The 13,756-nt window shown below is 35.4% G+C and overlaps 1 long non-coding RNA gene across 1 annotated transcript in view; it reads right to left on the reverse strand.

Moving 5' to 3' along the window:
* LOC116087604 overlaps window positions 1-13,756 on the reverse strand; it is an 84,914-nt gene that overhangs the window by 70,641 nt on the left and 517 nt on the right. The gene's annotated exons all lie outside the window — the stretch shown is intronic.

Raw genomic sequence — 13,756 nt, forward strand, 5'->3', positions numbered from 1 at the left:
GCAAGGAGTTTTGAGCTAGAAAACCTGAGTTGACTACAGCCATCCAGAGATCAGAAAGAACAAGGAAGGGGTAATATTTTTTTAACATGGAAAAAAAATCCCATAATTATATTTATTATAATTTACAACTTGCAGCAAAGACATGGTTAACATATAATACTTGTAAAGGAGTAAGCCTAGATACTCTTTCATTTTTGATTTTTTATTAGTTATTTTATTTATTTACATTTCAAATCTTATCCCTCTTCCCTGTTTCCCTTCTGCAAATATTTTATCTCATTCTCCCTCCTCCTGCTTCTATGAGGGAGCTCCTCCACCCACCCATCCACCCACCCACTCCTGCCTCAGGGTCTTAGCATTCCCCTACATTGGGGCATTAAGTATCCACAGGACCAAGAGTCTCCCCTCCCATTAATGCCATATAAGGCAATCCTCTACTACTTAAGCAGCTGGAGCCATGGGTCCCTCCATGTTTACTCTTTGGTTGGTGGTTTAGTCCCTGGGAGCTCTGGAGGGGATCTGGTTGGTTAATACTGTTGTTCTTCCTATGCGGTTGCAAACCCCTTCATCTCCAAAGGGATAATATTCTGCAATAAATCTGAGAACCTGAAAACATGCTAAACCTATATAAGATTGTATGGAAGCTAAAGATTCCAGGACTAGTCCTAAGTTAGTAGGTGGAAGTAATAAGATTCAGAGACAATAATTATTTGGAAAATTTTTTCAGGTTATCATTGCCCTTTACTACTCTCGGATATCAATATTCCTGGAACCTGGGTCTTTGTCTATACAGAGTGATCTATACCATTAGCTCCTCTTGTTTTCACATTTTTCAGGTATGGATTGGAGCTGTAATTGAAACTTTGCTAAGCCTCTGTCTCTTGCCTAGTAAGTCATGAGATATCTTAATCTCTATAACTGCCCTAGAAAATCATTAATAACTTTCTTGTTTTCTCTGTATCTCTTTAGAATCCTCAGTCAAAAGCAATCATCAGCAAAGGTAGTAAAACTAATAGAACAAATTAACATGGTGTCCTTTGTCAATTCATGAACTTTAGTTACTACTCTTTTCTCTAATTTAGATTCACAATAAAAATAGCAATCTTCTGACTCTACTTCTTAGCATGCTTCTCTCTCACACAAAAAGTGACTGTATAAGGCATTTGACTGTAGCCATTTGAGTTGCCCTAAAAAGGAGCAAAAATGTGCTCTATAGGTTGATACTTTTGAGTTCACATCTTGCTTTGCCAGCATATTATTCAGATATAGAGATAAGAGATATGAAGCATTACTGAGAACTTATACTGAAAGAGAAAGGAGAAAATTTAAAAGTAATTAACAATTACATACAAGTATACTAATATTAGAAGAAAGCATAAATTCACATAATTTTGACACTCTTTTTTTTCCGAATTACTCATATGACTCATATTCATAAAATTTTCTTTTGTTCCTCATTCCATGTTTTATTTAATTTCTAGAACCTCAGTAGTCTTAATGCATTAGAAACCAACATGCCTCAAGTTTGTGGCAACCAAAGTTGCAGTGATATACTTAGTAAATTTCTAGAACACTGTTCAGTCTGATGGTAATAAAAGCATGCTGATTTTGTATCATTACATTATAAATCACCACAATTTTAGAGAGTTAGATTGATATACTTGTATCACCCCGTAATTCCCAGAGAAAAGGAGGACAGACATGTTTAGATGAATCATCTAAGGAGAATCTCACAAGGCTTAAGGCAAGATATTTACTGGTTGCATTGCTATCTCTACATTCAAATGGAAAATGATTCTTGCTTCCAATGAATTACTTGGAAACTTTCTTGAATGTTGGGAGAATTCCTTTCCTTAAGGCTTTGAAATTCATAGCATTCTTCTTCAAAAGTAACAACACATGTGACAAAAAGAAAGGGATGGGAAGACGAAGAAAAATAGTGAGAAAAAAGAAGGAAGGAAGAAGGGGAAGGAAGGAAGGCATGAAGGAAGGAAAAAAGGAAGGAAGAAAGAAAGAAGAAAGAAAACCAAAAGGAAGAAAAGGAGGGAAGAGGAAATCTGAAGAATATTGCTGCTTTTAAAGGAGGTTTGATCATAGAGTGTTACATTAATGAGATATTTCTGGAAAATAAAATCTGTAAGTCACATATTTTACATAATGGACTCCAGCAAGCATAGATCTTAGCAAGTGTTGTCTCCTACAAGAGCCAGCATGCTGGGGACCAAAGTGCCAATGGTGTGGTTCTCTTATAAAGTACAGCTGATTATGAAACAAAGACAAGAAACAACTGATGCTGTATATGAAGCCTGTGGTTCTCTTATAAAATTTAGCTGACTATAAAATGCAGGCAACAGAAAACTGATGTTGTTGATGAAGCCAGAAGGTAGATTGCTAGGGTTTCCCTTGCTCATGGAGGCCAATCATATCTCTACTTATGCCTTCATGTTACTGGTTGAAATTTACCTATATTCTGAAGAGCAATATTTTTGCTCATAGTGCACTTGTTTAAATACTAATCTTATGCAAAGTACCACTCATAATGATATACAAAACAAACCACTTCTCAGATTTTCATTAAGTAAATGCTATTTTCTCTCTTTTATAAATGATAAAGTAAAGTGAACAAAAATAAATATCTACTGCTTACAACATCTAAAGATGGGCTTATAGGTTAGCCTAAATTACACATTTTTGACAAAATAGAGAAATATTAAGTTTACTAGTCAAAGAGTATTTCATATGGAAATAGTCATATAAATATTTTATATGAACTTATCATCCCCAAACAAATGTGCAGGTATACTTTTATTCAACCTGTTGGAATAGCAGATAATATTACTTTGTAGACAAGTTAGGCATGATGTTTTATTTAATTATTTTCTTTTAAGATCATTCATAATTTCATGAACTATTTACCACATATTGGGTTTAATATGTCTAGGAGAACTATGTGTTTTTTTGTGCTTGCAAGATTCAATGTTTCCTAAGCATGGTTTCAAAAGCTGACTTTGAGGATGGTCAATGTAGCTAAAGTCCTTGAACAAAGCCTTATCTTTTTGTTCACAGTTCAGTTTCACACAGTGTTGCAAGTCAGAATGCTGTTTATCTCCACACAATGCTTTTAAAATAAAAAGGCTAAATTGGGATTAATATTAACAGCACTTTCATCATCAACTTATACTATAACTTTAAATGTCTCTTTATGAATCCAGCAGTCAGGACCAGTCACCCAATTCATCATTTACTCCCAGTTCCATTTCTTAAATGTATATAAATAAAGATAAAGTCACTTCTTATCCATTTATCCACTTATCCACTAGAGGCGTTGTTTGACATTTTTAAGGAACCATAGAAGATGTATTATTAGAGTATGGGAATCACTCTTTGAGCAAGATTGATTTTGATGATGAAAAGGGGAAACACTGGTTATCACTTCCACATCTACCTAGGTTTAAAGTAAATGAGGATTGTGGAAGTCGATCAAATAAAATGAAACCACAAGAATCAGAGAGCAGCATGTTAAACATAGCAGACTGAAAGAAAGAATTTTGCCCCCAAAGGTTATCATGGAATCATAGAACCAAAGTCATGAGGAAACTTGTCGTTTCTTAAATGGCTTCTCTGCCATTTCCTAAGCATTTCCTTAGTGCTTACAGATCCAGCTAACAATGATAGCATTTTATCATTAGTAGAAATAGATTAAGTCATACAGTGTTTGTTACCACACAATAAAGATATAGTCCATTTCAGCTTAGTAACTTATTAAGTCAAAATAGAAACTCTATAAAAGAGCAATTAGTGTTGTGATATCCATTTTCCATCTGAGGAAACACAAATGAAGTCTACCTGAAGGTCCCATGACTATCATTTAACCATAAAATTCATCACTGTAAGAAAATATGCCAAGATGTTGGGCAGAGATCTATAATCAGTCTTCTTTAATTTATTATGAAAGAATTCACTCAGGTCCCAAGTTTGAAAGGATTATAGGCTAAATTGGCAAACCAATGAAGTACATGTGTAGTCAGACAGATCATGGCTTCAATCTAAGAACACTCAATTATTAGTATCTGATCTTAGGTAAATCATACACATCTCTAAGCTGGAATCTATACAGAATTCCATGTATATATCTTTTTCCTGTAGGAGAGAAAAATAAACATGTATTCTAGTATTCACACTTGTGTTTATGATTCAAAGTCCCTAACTATTGTACAATCATCATGACAAAGCACCTACTGAGTATGAAGATATGAAGTAGATACAAAACCATGTGCTTTATGTAAAATTGTCATATGATCATCATATTTCCACATAGAAGCAAGCAACATTTTTTCCTATCATGGGAAAATTTATGATAACTTAGCTATAAAGTAATGGCAGCTAGGTTCATATTGTAGGAAATTTGTTTTCAAACTTCACCTTTTTGAAAATTTTTTTATTATTTAATTGCATATACCTATGGGAGTATAACATGATAATTTGATAATCTACATAAATCACAGTGACTAATTTTGTGCCATTAACATTCCTGTCTTAACATTTTATTGAATGGTAACAATTACATTTAATTATGAAACACAATATGATATTTTGGTGCTTACACACAGGATGAACTGATGAATTAATAAATTAATGATTGGTGATTCCATGTCTTTTGAATTACTTTATGTTTTGGGTTGTTGGGTTCCTCTCTACAAGTTATTCATAAAAATCTAGTAATTAGCTATTATAAACTGAAGGATCCCTGCTGTGCTATAGAACATGAGTGCTTATTCTTTCTCTCTATCTGTTGGGGTCTCCTGCTATCCTTCATACTTTAATCTCTATGCCTTTCTGTCTTCAAGAGGAAATGGAAAAATAACAATCAAATTTTATTTTCATTAAGAAAAGACATAGCAAGATCACGAGGATACAGAATTTTTAGCATTCTTCCATTAATACAGAGAAATGAATGGTTGAACCATTTCAATCTAAATGTGTTCCCTGGTTGATATTACTAAGAGAGTATTGCAGCACATCATGTGGACATGTGCAAGGACTTTTATAAATGTTATCAATCAAATGCTCTTACAGAATAGCTTGTGCATTGTGTTTGCCAGACTACATCTACTAGATATGACTGGATTCTGCTTTTAGGACCAGAGCACCATGGAACATAACAAGTATGTTTGCACAAGGAGGAAGGGAAAAAGAGGAGGAAGAGGATGATGGTGATGAAAAAAATGATAGCCTTCAATTCAATTCCTCTGTACCCATGGAATTGGGAGTAAAACTAATTCTGTACTTGAGTAAAATAAAGGAAGATTTGAAACTAATAATAAATATTAAAGGTTTTATTGGGACATATGTTATCCTTTCCAGCATCTCTGAAATGAGTATTGTCCATGGGTTTAAATTCCCTAAAAGATCATTATATTCTGTTATTTTAAGACTAATGAGCTGAGTATGAACAGTGGAATAATAGAAAGAAGAAAGAAATATCACAATTAAACCAACTTCCTGGATTAAAGTCCCAGACCCTTCAGCTGAGAAGTGACAGTTGTCATCTATCTCTTAGTACACAGCATAATTCAATTCATGATTCTTTCATGATTTCAACTGTATGACTCAGACCTGAAATAGCAAGCTCTACATGGGAAATAAAACTGCTATTTAAAAAAAATCACTTGGTAATTTGGAACACTTTAGACAAATAAAAGTGAACATTATTCCCAGGCAAAATATTAATAGGAGACTATGGAACAATTTGTCTTCACACAGCAATTTGAGAACATATGGTAATACATTCAAATAAAAGGCCACAGTCAAGGTTGAAACAGCCGTTTTGTAATGAGGCCAGGCAGTAACTCATCATTTTTCTCTCTAAAATGAAGCTTCAAGCTCTTTGCCTAGCACACAGTTTTGTAGATCCACACTAGCATAAAGAGGAAAACTAGGTGTGTACTTAATGTCACAAGACAAACTAAAATGTTCCCTGGTAATTTAAATTCCTGACTTCTGCTCTTGTCTTGTGAGAAGTACCATGAGTTATACGACTTACACGATGATATATATGGAAACAACTTCACCATCACCCCATCTCATTCATTGTTTAAGAATAAAATGCCAGCTTGGGGTCATTATATCCTTCTAATATTAGGGGAGGAATTGGTCCTGTGGAAAACCTTTAAAGTTTTGTAAAAAGTATTGTCACACAAAACTGTACTTTGTAAATAAAGGAGCATCTGTAGTTTATTCATAACATAACAAGATTTAAGTCTGCATGAAAATGTATTGGAACAAATATCTGATGCAAAGTGATATCAAATACAAGAAGCAGACTTTAGCCATAATGCTCACATTTTAATTGGCTAGAAATATTGTTCTGCTATCATTTTTTGTTGTTCAGGTTTTTAAAAAATAAATGTTTATTCTGAGCTTTAACAAGTAGAAAGTACTAAGAATATTTTTTATTTTTCTTGGAAGAATGAGTTCACTGACTTACTTGTATTTTTCATATTTGATTATTCAATCTCTAAATCTAGGGAATATTCATTAAGCATCAGCTGGATTCCATATATTATGGAAGAAGCAAAAAGTGAAGCAAAGAATGAATGTGTCTATTCTCATCTAAATGGCTTACAGTCTAGAACACAAAGAACTATATTAATGACATCTGAGGATGTTATGTAAACTTCTGATGAGCCTTCAAGCCCAAATTTGGAGGATCAGAAACTTCCTGACAGGATAGGAATGACAGAAATAACAAGAGGGATCAATAAATAGGTGAATGAGATCTATATTTCAATTACTGTTTATGTCTAGGTATGCAAGAGAATTGAGATGGCAGAAGAAACATGGGTTCAACCACATAATGAATTATAAACTGTGTAGGTAAATTTAGAAACTATGTGAAATAAAATACTGTGGGAGGTTTTTTTAATTTTTTCAATAACTTACTTATGTACTCACTTTATATCCCAGTCACAGCCTTCTCTCCCGTTTCTTGCAGTCCCACCCTTACAAATTCTTCTTCCCATTATTCTTTCCCTTTTTTTCTCTCCCCACCCCCTGGTAACCACCCTGTCCTGGGACATCTAGTTCTGGCAGGACTAAGCATATTCAGTAACACTGAGTCCCAGCCAGACAACCCAGTGAGTGGGAAGTGATAGAATGGCAGGCAACAGAGCCAGAGACAGGAAAGCCCCTGCTCCAATTGTTAGGGGACTTCATCTGCAGACCAAGCTGCACATCTGCTACTATATATGGGTTGATGGGCTAGTTCTAGTCCCTGCATGCTCTTTGGATGGTAGTTCAATCTCTGCAAGCTTCCCCACCTAACTCAAGTTAGTAGATGGTGTAAGTCTTCCTGTGGTATAAGTCTTCCTTGACCCCTCCAGTTTGCTTAATTATATCTGCCATACTTCTACAAGACTCCCTGAGCTCTGCCTACGGTATGGTTGTGGGTCTCTGCTTATATTTCTATCTACTGCTGGATTAAGCCTCTCAGGAGACAGTTTTGCCAGTTTCCTGTCAGCAAGAATAGCAGAGTATTATTATTATTATTATTATTATTATTGTTATTAATATTAATATTATTTTGAGACAGGGTTTCTCTGTGTAGCCCTGGCTGTCCTGGACTTCACTTTGTAGACCAGGCTGGCTTCGAACTCAGAAATCTGCCTGCCTCTGCCTCCCAAGTGCTGGGATTAAAGGCATGCGCCACCACTGCCAGGCTGAGTATTATTAATAATATTGTGTTAGCTCTCTCACACAGAATGGGTCTTAAGTTGGGGTAGTCATTGGTTAGTTGTTCCCTCAGTTTCTGCTCCATCTTTATCCCTTTGTATCTTGCAGACATGACAAATTTGGCTTAGAAAGGATTTTTTTTAACTTCTTTTTTTTTAATTAGATATTTTCTTTATTTACATGTAAATTTCTCCTTTCCCAGTTTCCCCTCCAAAAAACAAACAAACAAACAAAAACAACAAGAACAAACCCCTGTTGCCTCCCCCCTCCCCATGCCTGCCACCCCACCCTCTCCCACTTATTGGCCCTGGCATTCCCCTACAGTGGGGCACAGAACCTTCACAGGGTCGAGGTCCTCTCCTCCTATTGATGATCGAATTTGCAATCCTCTACTATACACATGCTGCCAGAACAATCAGACCCCTCCATGTGCAGTCCTTGGTTGGTGGTTGAGACCCTGGGAGCTCTGAGGGTACTAGTTAGTTCATATTGTTGTTCGTCCTAAGGGGCTGCAAACCCCTCAGCTCCATTGGAGCTGAGGACCAATGGGGCTTAGAAAGTTTTATGGTTGCATTGATGTCCCCCTCCCTCCTCTGGGGATCCTGCCTGGCTACAGGAGGTAGCCACTTTAGTCTTTGGTAGGAGTCTCAGATAGAGTCACCCCCTATAAACTTCAAATATCTTCCCGTAACCCAGAACTCCAGCTATTCACCATGGATGCACCAGACTGATTTCCATTCTCATTCCCAACCTTCTCTCCTGTACCTGATCCTCAACCTTGCTCCCCTCTTCCATGTACTTCCCTCTCTACATCCAGCTCCATTTACCATTCGGGTTTCCTTCTAAGTGAGATTCATGCATCCTACCTTGGACACTCCTTACTTATTACTTAGTTTCCTTGGGTTCACGGATTGTAGTATGGTGATCCTGTATTTTATTGGTAATATCCACATTTAAGTGATTACATACATACATTACATAGTGACTTTCTAGGTCTGGGTTACTCTACATGATAATTTCTATTTCCATTCATTTGCCTGCAAATTTTATGATGCTGTTTTTAATAGCTGAATAGTATTCCATTGTATAGGTGTACCACATTTCTTTATCCATCTAGCTATTTTGAATAAGGCTACTATGAGCATAGTTGAACAAGTGTCTTTGTGGTATAGTAGGACACATTTTTGGATATATGTTCAGGAGTGCTGTAGGTGGGTCCTGAAGTAGAACTATTCTTAATTTTCTGAGAAACTGACAAATTGATTTTCAAAGTGGTTTTATGAATTTTCATTACCATTCACAATGGGAGAATGTTCCCCTTGTTCCACATCTTTCCTGCCCTGTGCTGGCAATTGAATTTTTTATCTTAGCCATTCTCATGGATGTAAAATAAAATCTCAAAGCAGTTTTGATTTATTTTCATACTCCTGATGACTAAGCACATTGAACATTACTTCTAGGCCATTAGAGATTCCTCTGTTGAGAATTCTCTGTTTATCTCTGTGACCGATTTTTCAATTGGGTTATTTGGTTTCTTGGTGTCTAATTACTTGAGTTCTTTACATACTTTGGATATTAGTCCTCTGTTAGATGTAGGGTTGGTATAGATCTTTTTCCATTCTATATGCTGACATTCTCTTGTAATCCTAGCAATCAGTTAGCATGGGTAATCTTCCCATCTTCTGATATCATCCTCAATTTTTTTCCTCAGACACTTGAACTTCTTATCATGTAGGTCTTTCACCTGTTACATTAGTTACACCAAGGTATTTTTATATTATCTTATTCAACCAACTTATCATTTTTATAAGGAAGGCTATTGATTTTTTGAGTTAATTATGTATCCAACCACCGTGCTGAAGGTGTTTTTCAGCTGTAGAAGTTCTCTAATAGAATTTTTGGTGTCACTTATGTATACTAATATAACATCTCTATATAGCAATACTTTGACTTCTTCCTTTCCAATTTGTATCTCCTTTAGTTGTGTTATGGATATAGCTAGATCTCCAAGTATTATGTTATCTAGATAGGGAAAGAGTTGACAGCCTTGTCTTGTCCCTGATTTTGGTGAAATTGTTTGAATTTTCTCCTCATTTAATTTGATGTTGGTTATTCTCTTGCTGTATACTACTTTTGATTTTTTAATTTAATATTTTGAGAACTTCATTCATGAATACATCACACCTGTCCCTGCCCCACAAACTCATCTTATGTTCAAATCCACAATTTAAGGTCTCTTCTTCAATTATCATTGTTGTGTGTGTGCACATAAACACAGTATCTATCATCTATCTATCTATCTATCTATCTATCTATCTATCTATCTATCTATCTACCTATCTACCATCTATCAATCTGTCTATATATCTGTGTGTCTGTCTGTCTGTCTCTCTCTGTCTCTGCTTCTGTATCTGTACCCCTCTTTCTCTGTATACATGGATATAAAACTTATCAAGTACATTTAGTTTTGCTCAAATATACATTGTTCAGGGCTGAACAATTGGGTTTAGAAAAGTAGGTTCCTGCAACTAAAGGGGACTGAATTTTCTCTTGGAGCAGCCATCAAGCACTGTAGCTAACTCTTTATCTAAGGGTAGGACCATTTGAAGTTCTGCTCTATGTTGGCATATCAAATAGTATTGCCACTTTATTCAGATAATCATATTATTGAGATTTCATCGGTACATTTTTTTTCTGTCATCCATTCTCTTGGGCCTCTGGGCCTCTCTTCTCCATATCTGATTATATTCCTTTTACCCCTCACCTCTCATATCCTACCCAGGTCCTTCCTTTCCTCTGCATCCTATATGATAATTGTGATTTTTTTCTTCTTTCTATTGTTCTGAGTAGGATTCAAGCATCCTCACTTGGATCTTCCTTTTCTAACTTCTTTGAATCTGTGTGGTATATCATGGCTATTCTGAACTTTTTGATTAATATCTACTTATCAGTGAGTACATACCATGTATGTCCTTTTGGGATTGGGTTACATCACTCAGGATGATATTTTCTAGTTCTATCCATTTATCTGCAAAATTCATGATATCTTTGTTTTTAATATCTGATTAATATTCCATTGTGGAAATGTAACATATTTTTGTATCCATTCTTATTTTAAGAAACATCTTGGTTGTTTCCACTTTTTGGCTATTACAAATCAAGGTGATATGAACATACTGGAACAAGTGTCCTTGGGATACAGTGAAACATCTTTTGGGTATAAGCCCATGAGTGGTGTAGCTGGTTCTTTTGGTAGATACATTTCGAATTTTCTGAGGAACCAACAGATTGATTTCCAGAGTGGTTCTACAAGATTGCAATCCCACCATCAATGGGAGAGTGTTCCCCTTACTCCACATCCTTACAAACATGTGCTATCACTTGAGTTTTTAAACAGCCACTCTGACTGTTATAAGGTAGAACATCAAAACTGTTCTGATTTGAAGTTTCCTGATGACGAAGGATGTTGAACATTTCTTTAAGTACCTCTTGGCCATTCAAGATTCCTCTGTTGAGAATTCTTTTAGCTCTCTACCTCATTTTTTAATCGAGTTACTTAATTTCTGGAGTCTAATTTCTTGAGTTTTTTTTTCCTTTTGGTTTTTCAAGACAGGGTTTCTCTGTATAGCTGTGACTGTCCTGGAAATAACTCTGTAGACCAGGCTGGTCTTGAACTCAGAAATCCACCTGCCTCAGCCTCACAAGTGCTGGGATTAAAGGTGTGTACCACCACTGCCTGGCGTCTTGAGTCGTTTATGTATTTTAGATATTAGCCCTCTATCAGTTGTAGGGGTAGTGAAGATCTTTTCCCAATCTGTAGGCTGCCATTTGTCCTATTGACAGTGTCCATTTCCTTACAAAAGCTTTTCAGCTTCCAAGAAGTCCCATTTATCAATTTTTTTTCTAATTTATCAATTGTTAATCTTAAAGCCAGAGCCATTAGTGTTCTGTTCAGGAAGTTTTCTCCTGTGCCAACATGTTCAAGGTTATTTCCCACTTTCTCTTCTATTAGATTCAGTAGATCTGATTTTATGTTGAGGTCCTTGATCCACTTGGACTTGAGCTTTGTGCAGCATGATAAATCTGAAACAAATTGCATTCTTCTACATACAAATTGCCAGTTAAATCAGCACCATTTTTTGAAGATGTTTCTTTTTTTCCACTGTATGCTTTTGGCTTCTTTGTCAACAATCAATGTGTCAGGTTTATTCCTGGGTCTTTGATTCTATTCCATTGATCAACTTGTCTACCTCTGTACCAATATCATGTTTTTTTTTTATTTTAATCACTATTGTTCTGTAGTATACAGCCTTAGGTCAGGGATGGTGACTCCTCCAGAAGTTCTTTTGTTATTCAGAATTATTTTGGCTATCCTGGAATTTTTTTCCATATGAAGTGGAGAATTTCTCTTTAAATGTCTATAAAAAAATTGTATTGGAATTTTGATGAGACTTGCATTGAATGTGTAGATTGCTTTTGGTAAGATGGCTATTTTCACTATGTATATCCTAGTGATCCATGAGCATGGAAGATCTTTTCATCTTCAGAGGTATTCTTTGATTCCTTTTTTTTTTTTTAAAGGAACTTAAAGTTCTTGTCATAAAAGTCTTTCACTTGTTTGATTAGAGTTACACCAAGATATTTTATATTATTTGTGGCTATTTTGAAGGGTGTTGTTTCCCTAAGTTCTTTCTCAGCCTGTTTATTATTTGTATAATACAGGATTTCTGATTACTTTGAGTGAATTTTAAATCCAGCTATTTTGCTGAAGTTGTTTATTAGCTGTAGAAGTTATCTGGCAAAATTTTGGCAGTCATTATGTATACTATCATAACATTTGTGAATAGCAATACTTTGAGTTCTTCCTTTCTAATCTGTATCCCTTTGATCTACTTTAATTGCCTTATTGCTTTGGCTAGAGCGTCAGGTACTATGTTGAATATAGATGGGAGAGAGAGGGCAGCCTTGTCTTGTTGCTGATTTTAATGGAATTGCCTCATTTCTCTCCATTTTATTTGATGTTGTCTAGTAGTTGGCTGTATATTGCTTTTATTATGTTTATGAACATGCCCTGAGTTCCTGATCTCTCCAAGACTTTTAACATGAAGGTGTGTTGGTTCTTGTTGAAGGGTTTTTTCAGCATCTAATGAGATTATCATGTGATTTTAATTTCTTTGAGTTTGTTTATATAGTGGGTTACATTGATGGAGTTTTATATATTGAACCATTCCTGCATCCCTAAAATGAAGCCTACTCCATCACAGTGAATGATGTTTTTTATTTGTTCTTGGATTTGGTTTGCAAGATTAAAGGGCTTGAGAAATATTTTCCAACTAAATTCTCCTAAGAAACAAACTGGAGTGGCTATTCTAATATCCCATAATGTTGACACCAAACAAAAGTGGTTAAAAAGATAGGGAGGGATACTTCATATTCACCAAAGGAAAAAATCTACCAAGATGAAACAAAACAGACACAATGAAACTAACAGATGTTATGAACCAAATGGATTTAACAGATATCTACAGAACATTTTACCCCAAAACAAAAGAATATACCTTCTTCTCAGCACCTCATGTAACTTTCTCTAAAATTGACCATATAATCGTACACAAAATAAGCCTCAACAAATACAAAAAGAATGAAATGACCCCTTGCCTTCTATCAGATCACTGCAGACCTATTCTGGATTTTAACAACTGAACAACAGAAAACCCATATATTCATGGAAACTGAACAACTCTACTAATGATAACTTGGTGAGGGAAGAAATTCAAAACTGTCTAGAATTCAATGAAAATGAAGACACATCATACTCAAACTTATAGTACACAATGGAAACAGTATAAAGAGGAAAATTCATAGCACTGAATGCCTTCATAAAGAAATTGGAGAGATCCTATATTAGCAACTTAACAGCATATTTGGCTGGTAGGATTGCAAACTCGTACAACCACTCTGGAAATCAGTTTGGCGGTTTCTCTGGAAATTGGACATAGTTCTACCAGAGGACCCAGCTATACCA

The sequence above is a fragment of the Mastomys coucha genome, unplaced genomic scaffold, assembly GCF_008632895.1.
Source record: "Mastomys coucha isolate ucsf_1 unplaced genomic scaffold, UCSF_Mcou_1 pScaffold13, whole genome shotgun sequence".
Classification (NCBI taxonomy): Eukaryota; Metazoa; Chordata; class Mammalia; order Rodentia; family Muridae; genus Mastomys; species Mastomys coucha.